Source organism: Melanostigma gelatinosum (assembly GCF_949748355.1).
Source record: "Melanostigma gelatinosum genome assembly, chromosome: 14".
Taxonomy (NCBI): Eukaryota; Metazoa; Chordata; class Actinopteri; order Perciformes; family Zoarcidae; genus Melanostigma; species Melanostigma gelatinosum.
The window spans coordinates 24,526,190-24,536,643 of record NC_136647.1 but is presented as its reverse complement, the minus strand read 5'-3'; positions in this window follow the sequence as shown (position 1 = coordinate 24,536,643).

The window sequence follows — 10,454 nt, the reverse complement described above, 5'->3', positions numbered from 1 at the left end:
GACATATTTCTTGTGGCTGGCACAAAGGTGATGTGTGGCATGGTGCAAGTGTGTTGAATCTTTGTTTTTCTTGCGGCACTGAACGTGAATTCTTTACTCATCAGAAACGCTGCCACGCCATGGTGCGTGTGTACTTCCAGTGGATGGCCCATGACAATATGAGAAGTTTTTTCAATTGCTTTTACCACTGCTGCAACATATCTTGCGCACGTGAATTGACCATTTTCCACAGCGTCCAGTTTTGATGAATGATACATCAGTACCTGTCTTTCACCCCCCTTTTTCTGGAAGAGTACAGCATTGAGTAGGCTGTCTCTTTCAGAAACATCAAGGTGGAACGGTAGGGAGTAGTCTGGGGACATGAATGCGGCGGCATGTGCAAGTGCTTGCTTCAAGTGGGAGAAGGCTGCTTCAGCTTCTTTTGTCCATGTGAGGGTGGCAGTAAGATTTCTTGTGCCCACTTCCTTCAACATCTCTCTGAGAATGGTGGTATTGTTGGTGTAGTCTGGGATATGGGCTCGTGAGTAGCCTGTTAAACCCAGAAACGAGAGGAGAGCGGCAACAGTGAGCGGTTGGGGATGTTGCAGGATGGTGGCCCTGTGCGTGTGTGACAGGCCTTGCCCGTCTGATGAAACATTGCGATCCAAAAACAACACTTGGCGTCTGGTGAACTGTACCTTTGAACGGTTGACCTTGTAGCCCTTTTCGGCCAATAGAGTGAGGAGTCGGACAGAGGAATCAAGACAGAGAGCAGCTGACGTTGCTGCCAAAAGCAGATCATCGACATATTGAATCAGAACTACGCCTACTGGGAGGGCGAGGTCAGCAAGATGAAGGCGTAAGTGGTGGTTGAATAGACCTGGGGAGCACCTGTAGCCCTGGGGTAGGGAGGCATACGTATACTGCTGATTATTAAAGGTGAAGGCGAAGATGGGCTGAGAGTCTTTGTGCAGTGGGACACTGAAGAAAGCGTTGGCCAGATCAACTACTGTGAAGTGGGTGTGTGCAGGGCTCAAATTGCTGAGAGAGCGATGAGGATCTGGAACCGGATGACCTGTTGGAACCGTGATTTCGTTCACGGGGCGGAAATCCTGGACCATTCTCCAGCCTTTTCCTCCTGCCTTTGGAACCGGAAGTATGGGAGTGTTGAACTCTGATGAGGTGGGGTAGATGACTCCGGCTTGGAGCAGGCCTTCAATCGTCGGCCAAATGCCTTCCAGCTGTTCTTTTTTCAGACGATATTGGGGTCTGTACACAGGAAGCTGATGTGGGTCTGTGAATGTGACTTTGATGGGTTCCGTAGTCAGGCGGTCAACGTCATAGGCCCCTGAGGTCCATAACTCAGCCGGGACCTGAGCCAAACATGCAGTTGTAGCTGGATGATCTGAACACGATTTGCCATGGTGACGAGGCAAAGGGAGGTGCTCCGGTAATGTGTGTTCAACAGTGTCAGGGGCTGTCCATCTCCACATGGTCTCCTCCTTGGCTTTGAGCAGACCTTCAGTAGGGGTTGGTTCCCAAGTGAGAGTTAGTGCTCTCTTGATCATAGGTCCCAGACCTCTGGCCTCATGGCCAAAACCAACAGCCATAGTGACATGGGGTGATGAGTCCGCATCTAGCTGATACCATGAGCGAAGGAAGGGAGATAGAATGACTCTTGATGCTACTCCTTGGCCACAAAAGATGTGTAGACACTGAATGGTGGGTCTAAGGTGAGACATGTTTTCATCCCAGTCTTCTGTGTGGGGGTCGTCGGGATCTGGTGTGACATTTAGAGTGCAATGGACGTGGGAATCAGCTCCAGCCATGTCTTCTTGTGTTCTTCTTTTTTTTTCAAATCAAGTTTTTTCAATTCAAGTTTTTATTTTTAATTTTTAAAATCAATTCCAATCTTTTTTCTTTTTTTTCAAATTCTTTTTTTTTTTTTTTTTTCAAATTTAAAATTTCAATTTTTTCAATATACAATTTTTGGATGCAGTACTCCCGAATGTCCACCAGATGGAGCCAAAGCTCCTGTCGAATGTTCTTCTTGCAGTTCCTGAAGTACCACCAGAGGGAGCCAAAGCTTCTCCCAAATTGTCTTCCTGCAGTTCCTGAAGTGCCACCAGAGGGAGCCAAAGCTTCTCCCAAATTTTCTTCTGCAGTTCCTGTAGTGCCACCAGAGGGAGCCAAAGCTTCTGCCAAATTTTCTTCAGCCCTCTGACCTTGAACAAGACTTCAACTGTCCCTAGTTACTATCTCTCACACTCCCTAGAGCTGCACCTGGTTCTTATCTACAATTGTCACTCCCTTTTCCAGTGTCTCTGCCTGCTCTGTTTTCGCTCATAAATTTGTTTCGGCCCCTAAGGAACAAAATTTCCAATAAATCTGTAATCTTTCTAACTCTACCAGTAAAACTGACACGTATATTAACCCTCAGCTTTCCTCAGTCTATCCTAGTGTTTTGTGTTTCTGTGGTGGGTGCAAAGCTTGTGTCTCATGCGTGTTCGCTGCTCCACTGACTGTCAATCACTGAAAACCACACGAAGCTTGTGGAAAGACACTTCAACTCCAATTCACAGCTGTCTCTAACACGCTTTCACGCAATCACTCTCATCAATCATACCAAATTGAAACCATACACTGCCGTTTCCGCAACACGCACAAATCACGTATAGATCTGTTTTTATAGTGTTTGCACGAAACCGGTAAATGGCTGTCTCCCAGAGCACTTTACACAGCACTCAATCGTCCACACACTGCCGTATTCCACAAATAATCGCACGCAAACCACGTCTGGAAGATCTATTGATCTTATTGTTTTCCAGCGTACGCCTTGTGGGCACACGGTTCCTAAGAAGGTGGCGATATCTTGTGCTACAATTTAATCAACTACAATTTAATCGATGTCTCCCAGAGCCCACCTATGCTGCACACAGACCCATACACTGCCACTTCTGAAATACTCGGACATCAGACCACGTATGGATCTTCGTTACAGTGTCCGCTTTTCACGAAGCTGGTCCCTTAAGGAAATGACGTTGTGCAGACTCCTCTCACACTCCTCTCACATCAGCGTATTTCAACAACAATTTCTATATACTTGATCCAAACATCCGCTTGCTACATCGCATAAATCAACAGTGTGGCCCGGAATTCAGTCTTTCAGACCGTCATTGGTCAGCGAACCGAAGCTTTCGCCGCGGCTGTGTAACCTCTGAGCAGTCAATCAAAACTTACGCGGTGAACACAATGTCAGCCTATGCAATGTTCACAATCATCAATTTCTGTTAGATCCAAACATACACATGTACATTCTATACGAAAATCCCACTGCTGACACAACAATCCTGTCACAATGCTAGGTAATTTATCTTTAGCAATTTAGTCAACGCAATTCATACTCACAACTTCAGTACTCCTGGTCAATTCAATTTAGTATCTATTGACAATATGCAGATTTTAGTGAAATTGGCTCTGCTTACCGTTTTTAGTTCAGCGCTGTTTGACCAGTTTCCCCAAGTTGGGCAGAATGGCTCCGGTCAGCCACCGGCCTTCCCAGCCTCTCGGGAAACGCCCTTTTTTCTTTGTGTCGACAGAAGAAATGTCTGTTACTCGATGAAAAAACCTCTTGGATCGTTAGAACCATCCTCTGCTACCATGTTGTGAATGAAGCTCGAGTGAACAGACTGAGATCGAGGCGTTTAGCTCAATTCAAGCAATAACATTTATTTGTGACAGAAGTATTATGTCCAGCAGTTAAACGTGCACGGACCCTAGCAAAAAGGAAAGGTGCAAAAGTGAAACCCAAGAGCGCTTATACAGAGTGCGCAGGTGTGTCCTTTCTGGTTCTCCTTGTGGAGCCATTGATCAAATTCAAAGTAGGAGGCGGATTTGTTTCTAGCATTCAAATGGCCTGATGGAGCACTGGGCAACGTCACCCACAATGGCTCACGTCCAGAACCCGCCTTCTCTGGAACGTCAGTATGTGTGAAATGTTGATGTACAGCATATTGTTAACACTTAAGGTGCAGAAAAAGGGTGCAGTTCTAAACTATTTCGAAGTCTCTGTGTGAATAGATAAAAATAACTCTTCTCCTACTCTAAGATGGCAGTTTCCGCCCTAATTTGGTGGTTTAAGCAAGTGTTTCTTTCAGGGCCACTGTATCTGTTTCCATCGTGCGAACAGGCGACGGAATGCCCCATTCAGAGTTTTTGACCTACTTACAGTGACCTCACAACTCCGCAATATAAGCTTTACAAGTATAGCGCATATTATTTAACAGTGAATGAATATATTTTATTTACAAGATCAGACCATCTTTTACTTCTGAAGATGTCAGAGCCCTGCTTTTTTAATATGTTTTAGACAGGCCCCAATGAGGCACATTCAAGTTGGATGGGACTCCCTAGCACTTAGCATGCCTGCGCGGGAAGAGGGGCAGTTGGCCTACATTTGAATGGGGCATTTTGAAGGATAAAATGAATGGAAAGTGATTACCCAAACGGCCCATCCTTCAACTAGTCATAACTTCTCACAACATGGTTGAATTTGATGGGAGATTATGAACTGGGTGAACTGGGTGAACTGGGTGAGATGGGTGAACTGGTTGAACTGGGTGAACTGGATGAGATGGGTGAACGATGGATTTCTCACCGAACTCTGCCCAAATTCCCATAGAAAGCAATGGGCTAGGACCCTGAAAATTGAACGGTCAGTCGACCTTTGGCCGATGACCATGTGGTATGAAAATCAAGGGGAAATTCCAAACATTTTTCCCATAGTGAATTATGGATTTCTCACCGAACTCGGCCCAAATTCCCATAGAAAGCAATGGGCTAGGACCCTGACAGTTTAACAGTCAGTCGACCTTTGGCCAAAGACCATGTGGTATGAAAATCAAGGGGAATTTCCATAGACTTTCTGCGATGGTACACTTTCTGCTATGGTAAACTCCTTACACGTATAAATTACGGCCTTTTGACTTAATTCTGGCTAAAGACACCTAGAAAACAATGGGCTAGGAGGCTGAAATTTTCACATTAAGTCAACCTCTTCCCCAAGATTACATGGTGTGAATATCAACGGGAAATTCTGTACAGTTTTTCCATAGTGATTCATGGCATTTTGCATTTATTTGGCTTAAATAGACGTTCAGTTAATACCCTTAGAAAGCAATGGGCTAGCACGCTGTAATTTTCACATTCAGTCGACCCTTGGCCACAAACCACGTGGTATGAAATGCAATGGGAAATTCGGTACACTTTTCCCGTAGTAATATATGGCATTTTTCTTCATTTTAAATTTATTTGGCCTAATTACCCCAGAAAACAATGGGCTAGGACCCTGAAATTTTCAAAGTCATTCCATCTTTGCCCCATCGTTAAATGGTATGAAAGTCAATGGGACACTCCAAACACTTTTCCCATCGTGAACTATGGATGTCTCTTCCCAGATGACACTTATGTTCCGACATGGCCTTCAACAGTCTTTTCTCTCAAAATGTCCACTTTAATTCAAAGTAGAGATTTGAGTCCTTTTCTCCTTCAAAGAGGGGCTCGTCACCATTACACACCTATAATCTGGGCCTCGTAGCTGCAAGTTAAGGTCCCCAAAAACAGCCCCAAAGGTCAAAATTGAGGCATATGACCTCATCTTTCGGCCTGTTTTGGCAAGTGAGAAACGGACCATTAAATCGTAGTGAAAGGTTGGAAGTGCCTGATTTTTGCATAAATCAGTCGCCTGTGATAAGGTGATGCAGGATCTAAAGCGAGATATCTGTAGACCCTTGGGAAAGCTAACTTCCGGTAGCAGCATGCTAACGACAATTGAATCCAATGTCAGAGCCCTGCTTTTTTAATATGTTGTAGACAGGCCCCAATGAGGCACATTCAAGTTGGATGGGACTCCCTAGCACTTAGCATGCCTGCGCGGGAAGAGGAGCAGGTGGCCTACATTTGAATGGGGCATTTTGAAGGATAAAATGAATGGAAAGTGATTACCCAAACGGCCCATCCTTCAACTAGTCATAACTTCTCACAACATGGTTGAATTTGATGGGAGATTGCATGACAACATTCCCCTTGATGACATGAATGGGAAAATGGTGCAATAGAACCTGCAGACCCTCTGGAAAGCTATCTTCTGTTAGCAACGTGCTAATGCTACAAAACCAATCAATCCCAGTAGAGTGTTCAATTTTGTCCAAGAATTGTCAATTACATGTCAAAAATGTCATTTATTTGTGTTTTTGGGGGCCGGAAAAAATCTCCTGCCGACCCCAAAGAGTGAAAACTGACCTTTATCCGAAAAGGCCCATTTTCCAAAAAGGGACATCCCGACTACATTTGAATGGAAAGTATTGAATGTCATAACTTCTCATAAAAGGGTTGGAACTGTGTTGTAATTGAACGAGACACTCCCCTTGATGACTTGAATGAGCACATGGAGCAGCAAATCTGCAGATCTCCTGAAAGCTATCTCCTGTTGGTGGCATGCTAATGACTTGAATCCAATTGGACCTTGAAGAGGGTCATCTTGTGTCCATCATATGTCAATTATGGATTGATAAGCCAGTTACAAGTGTTTTTATTGCACCCAACAGAAACAGCAACATGTACACATCATTAACAGTCTTTTAATTCATTAAAAATACTTTAAAGCAAGATAGAGGAATACATTCTTCTTGGACCTAGAGGTCGTAGGTCCAAGTTAAGGTGCCCAAAAACAGGATCAGGGGCCGGAATTGGTGCAATTGGTGCAATGTGTAAAAATTTACCATAATTTGGGTAAAGAAGGTTGAAACTGCCTGAATTTTGCACCACACACTCCTTCCGATGACTCGAGTTAGCATGTCAAAGGAGAAGTCTGTAGCCCTTTGGGAAGTTTTTTGTTTTTTTTCAGGAACATTCCGACATGTTTGTGGCATCATATGGTGATACCTGATCCGTTTCCATGTTTTCCAAGGCTTTGGACCCGAAAGGCAGAAAACGCCCCATTTGAGCCATGCCCCGCCCATTTCCATGTTTGGGAGCTTGACCGGTCCATTCCCCATCCATTTCCATGGTTTCCACCCGAAAGGCACAAATCGCCCCATTTGGCCATGCCCCGCCCATTTCCATGTTTGGGAGCTTGACCGGTCCATTCCACATCCATTTCCATGGTTTCCACCCGAAAGGCACAAATCGCCCCATTTGGCCATGCCCCGCCCATTTCCATGTTTGGGAGCTTGACCGGTCCATTCCCCATCCATTTCCATGTTTGGGAGCTTGACCGGTCCATTCCCCCTCCATTTCCATGGTTTCCACCCGAAAGGTACAAAACACCCTTTTGGGCCTGGCCTCTCCCATTTTGGTCAGCCACTGGTCAAGGGCGCCCTCTATAGGATTTGACCACGGACTACACATTCTCCCCTCAACGGCCCAAGTTTTCCCAAAATTTTCAATGGGATGTAGGCCATCTCTCCGGAACATTGTCACCGTCCAGACAAAGTGCCGGTGGCCCACTAAGCCCCATGTTAAATTTTGCCATAAAGCCCAAATTCCCTTACCGTTAAAACCTAACCTGGCATTTACCAAGAGCACGGATCCAGAAGAGGGAAGCTGCCATAACCGACGCGACTGGTAGGAGCGCCCGGGGTCAGGGTGGCCCCTCGACCGAGCGCACTCAGACCGGAGGAAGCAGGGTAGACGTCGGGAGTAACGGCAGTTAGAAGAGCCAGGCGAGTTCCCTCGCAAGAACACCAGCTCGACAATCTTTTAATAGAGAGCTGAGTCAGTAAGTAGCCCCGTATCGGGCCAGAAGTACCCCAGGATCTAACAATTTGTACAGTGGCGGGCAGTGCATTTTATACCTGGGCCTTCACTGCTGTCTTACCACCTCATAACCTCATGATGGCGCCACAGCTACGGTTATTTGTTTCTAGGGGTGTAACATCACGTATTCGTTTTAAACCGTTCGTTACGAGGCTTACAAACCCAACAATAATACTGGTGCATTTGGAAAATGCAGAAGCTTAAATTGTGGTAAATATAATGTTTTCGGTGGACACCGGTCTGTTTAGTTTCCGGGTCAGCGTCTGACCCCGGAAACAAAACAACACGCACAAACTCGCGCTACATTCTCCCCGCAGCGTTTAGCTGTTCCCTACTGATTCAAACAGGGCTAAGCAATCGCCACACAATCCCCATTTCGCCAGACCATCATTCTTGTTTGTAAAATAAAACAGCCCAAACTGATTCAATTATCCGGACCCTAACCCCACGCAGGACGGGACCCTAACCCCCACGCGGGATGCTTCGTAATTAACGGACAATGCATATGGTCAAAATCGATGTAATTAACACAATGACAAGAGCTAACTCACAAGAACCGTCACACATATTCACAACAAAGCATGACAAAACAATCCAGCAACGCTCACACTAAAGAGAAAGGGCCATTCAAATATTATTTACATCAGGGAACAATATATAATACACATATCTAATATCCATAAACGACACGATAGGCAAAATGAACACACTGCAGATATAAAGAAAACAAAAGCAGTTTCACTTACCAAATGCTGTTCTATTTCAATACAAAGTCCATCCTCCTCTTTGTTTACAAAGAGGTGAATAACTCGGCTGTGCAGTACATCCGTGTGTTTCAGTTCCAGCAAGAGGTCCCTTTCAGTATTTCCCTATTCTTCTTAACTTTTTCAATGTGGAGCTCCGTTTCCCTGCGCACAAATCCTTTTCCTGGCTGTGTCAGGGCTGCTAGCTGTGGGGTTGACCGGCCATTTCTTACTATGTCCAGTTTGTCCGGAAATGTCCTTCTTGAGAAAAGTGTTCTCAGTAACTCCGCCACTAAATCAGCTTCTCCTGCTCCTTCTGCCATTTGATGTTAAAAAAACAAAGCGAAGTAAAAATAAATAAAAATGCCATCATTTCTTCCATATCTTTCCACTCATCTTTCCATTCAACTCTGACTGCTAACAACCTAAGTTCTGCTAGCAAGCGCAAGTTTCACTTTAGTCACGTGCTCGCCCACTGACCAATCACAGCACACTCTGCACCTCGCAGCAGAGCTGCACCTGGAGTAATGCTGACGTCATTATAGGCCAGCTAGCAGCGCTGACATGTCAAAGAATACGCCCAACATGTCAAACTAAAGATGTGATTGGTTGAACACTATGACAATCAACAATATCGTCCCCATTCACTTAAAGTGCACATGGATTCACTTGTGAGTCTGCAGGCCTCTGCCTCTGTTCTTACCTAGAGACACAGAGGTGAGATCTGATTGGATAAAAGCTCTACTTAAAACAAGCTGCACTGGAAGCAGAGCAACTGAGGAAGACAGGAGCTGTGCAATGAGAACATAACATCATGGGAAAAATACTTTTATAAATTATAATACATGTAGTGTATTTAAGAAAAATTATTAAATTATAAAATAGATATAGATTTGTGATTCTGTTTAGGCCAGCAGAGAAGGCCTTGCAGGCCCTGACGGCCCACCACTGGTTTTGTATGATCAGATGTGTACTGTAGCTTCTCCTCGCTGGTCCCTGCTGGGAGCCAATGACGACGCCTCGCGACTGGAGGCCCACACAGGAGAACCAGGACTGAGTGGGACAGACTGTCAGACACTGCTGCAGTAAAATGGGTTTTCTAAAGGGAATCTGATGCTCTGAAACACTACCGCTGTTGTCTGTTGGACCGCCAAAATCAACATAATTACGGTTCCTCATTGTAACTTTAAGATGATGAAAAATAACCTTAATCTTGAACTTGATTTCATTACTAGAACCTTAATTTTAATCAATTTACTATGTAAACATGTCACACAGAACTGAAAATGCAACTTTGGCACAAACGCAGAGATACAACATAACTCAACCACGGCAAGGCTCCCTGCCAGGCCAAGCACTGACCAGCTATGAGCGACAGACTTACGATCTACTTACAGGCTCCTATTACCACATGAAACACATAAATTCATTCCCATTCAGCGCCTGCAATGATTGTTTTAAGAAATCTTATTGTACTTTTTTTAATTGAACATAAAGAAAGTAGAGATAAATAGCCCGGTAGTGCAGTAATAATACTAATGTATTTACATAGCGCACAAAGTGCCTTCCGGATTCAAAGAGTTACAGAAAAATAAAATCAAAATAAAGAAACTTTTGTTAGCCCTTCGTGTGACATACACAACAGGAGAGCACGTATACAAAGCAGCACTGAGCCATACATAAAGTGCAAAATAAGAAAACACCCTGGGTTGGTTCCCCCTGTCCTCACCAATGTTATGAGTCACCAGCCGCTGCTGAGTTGACAATTACTGAACTTCCCCAGTGATATCAAGGACCAATTGTTGTTTAGCTGTGTCTGAGTGATTTATGTATTTCACATACTCTGTATGCTTTTATGTTTGACATGGATGTTTTTTAGTGTCTAAACAACTACAGCATAATACTGTTTTTAGTCCA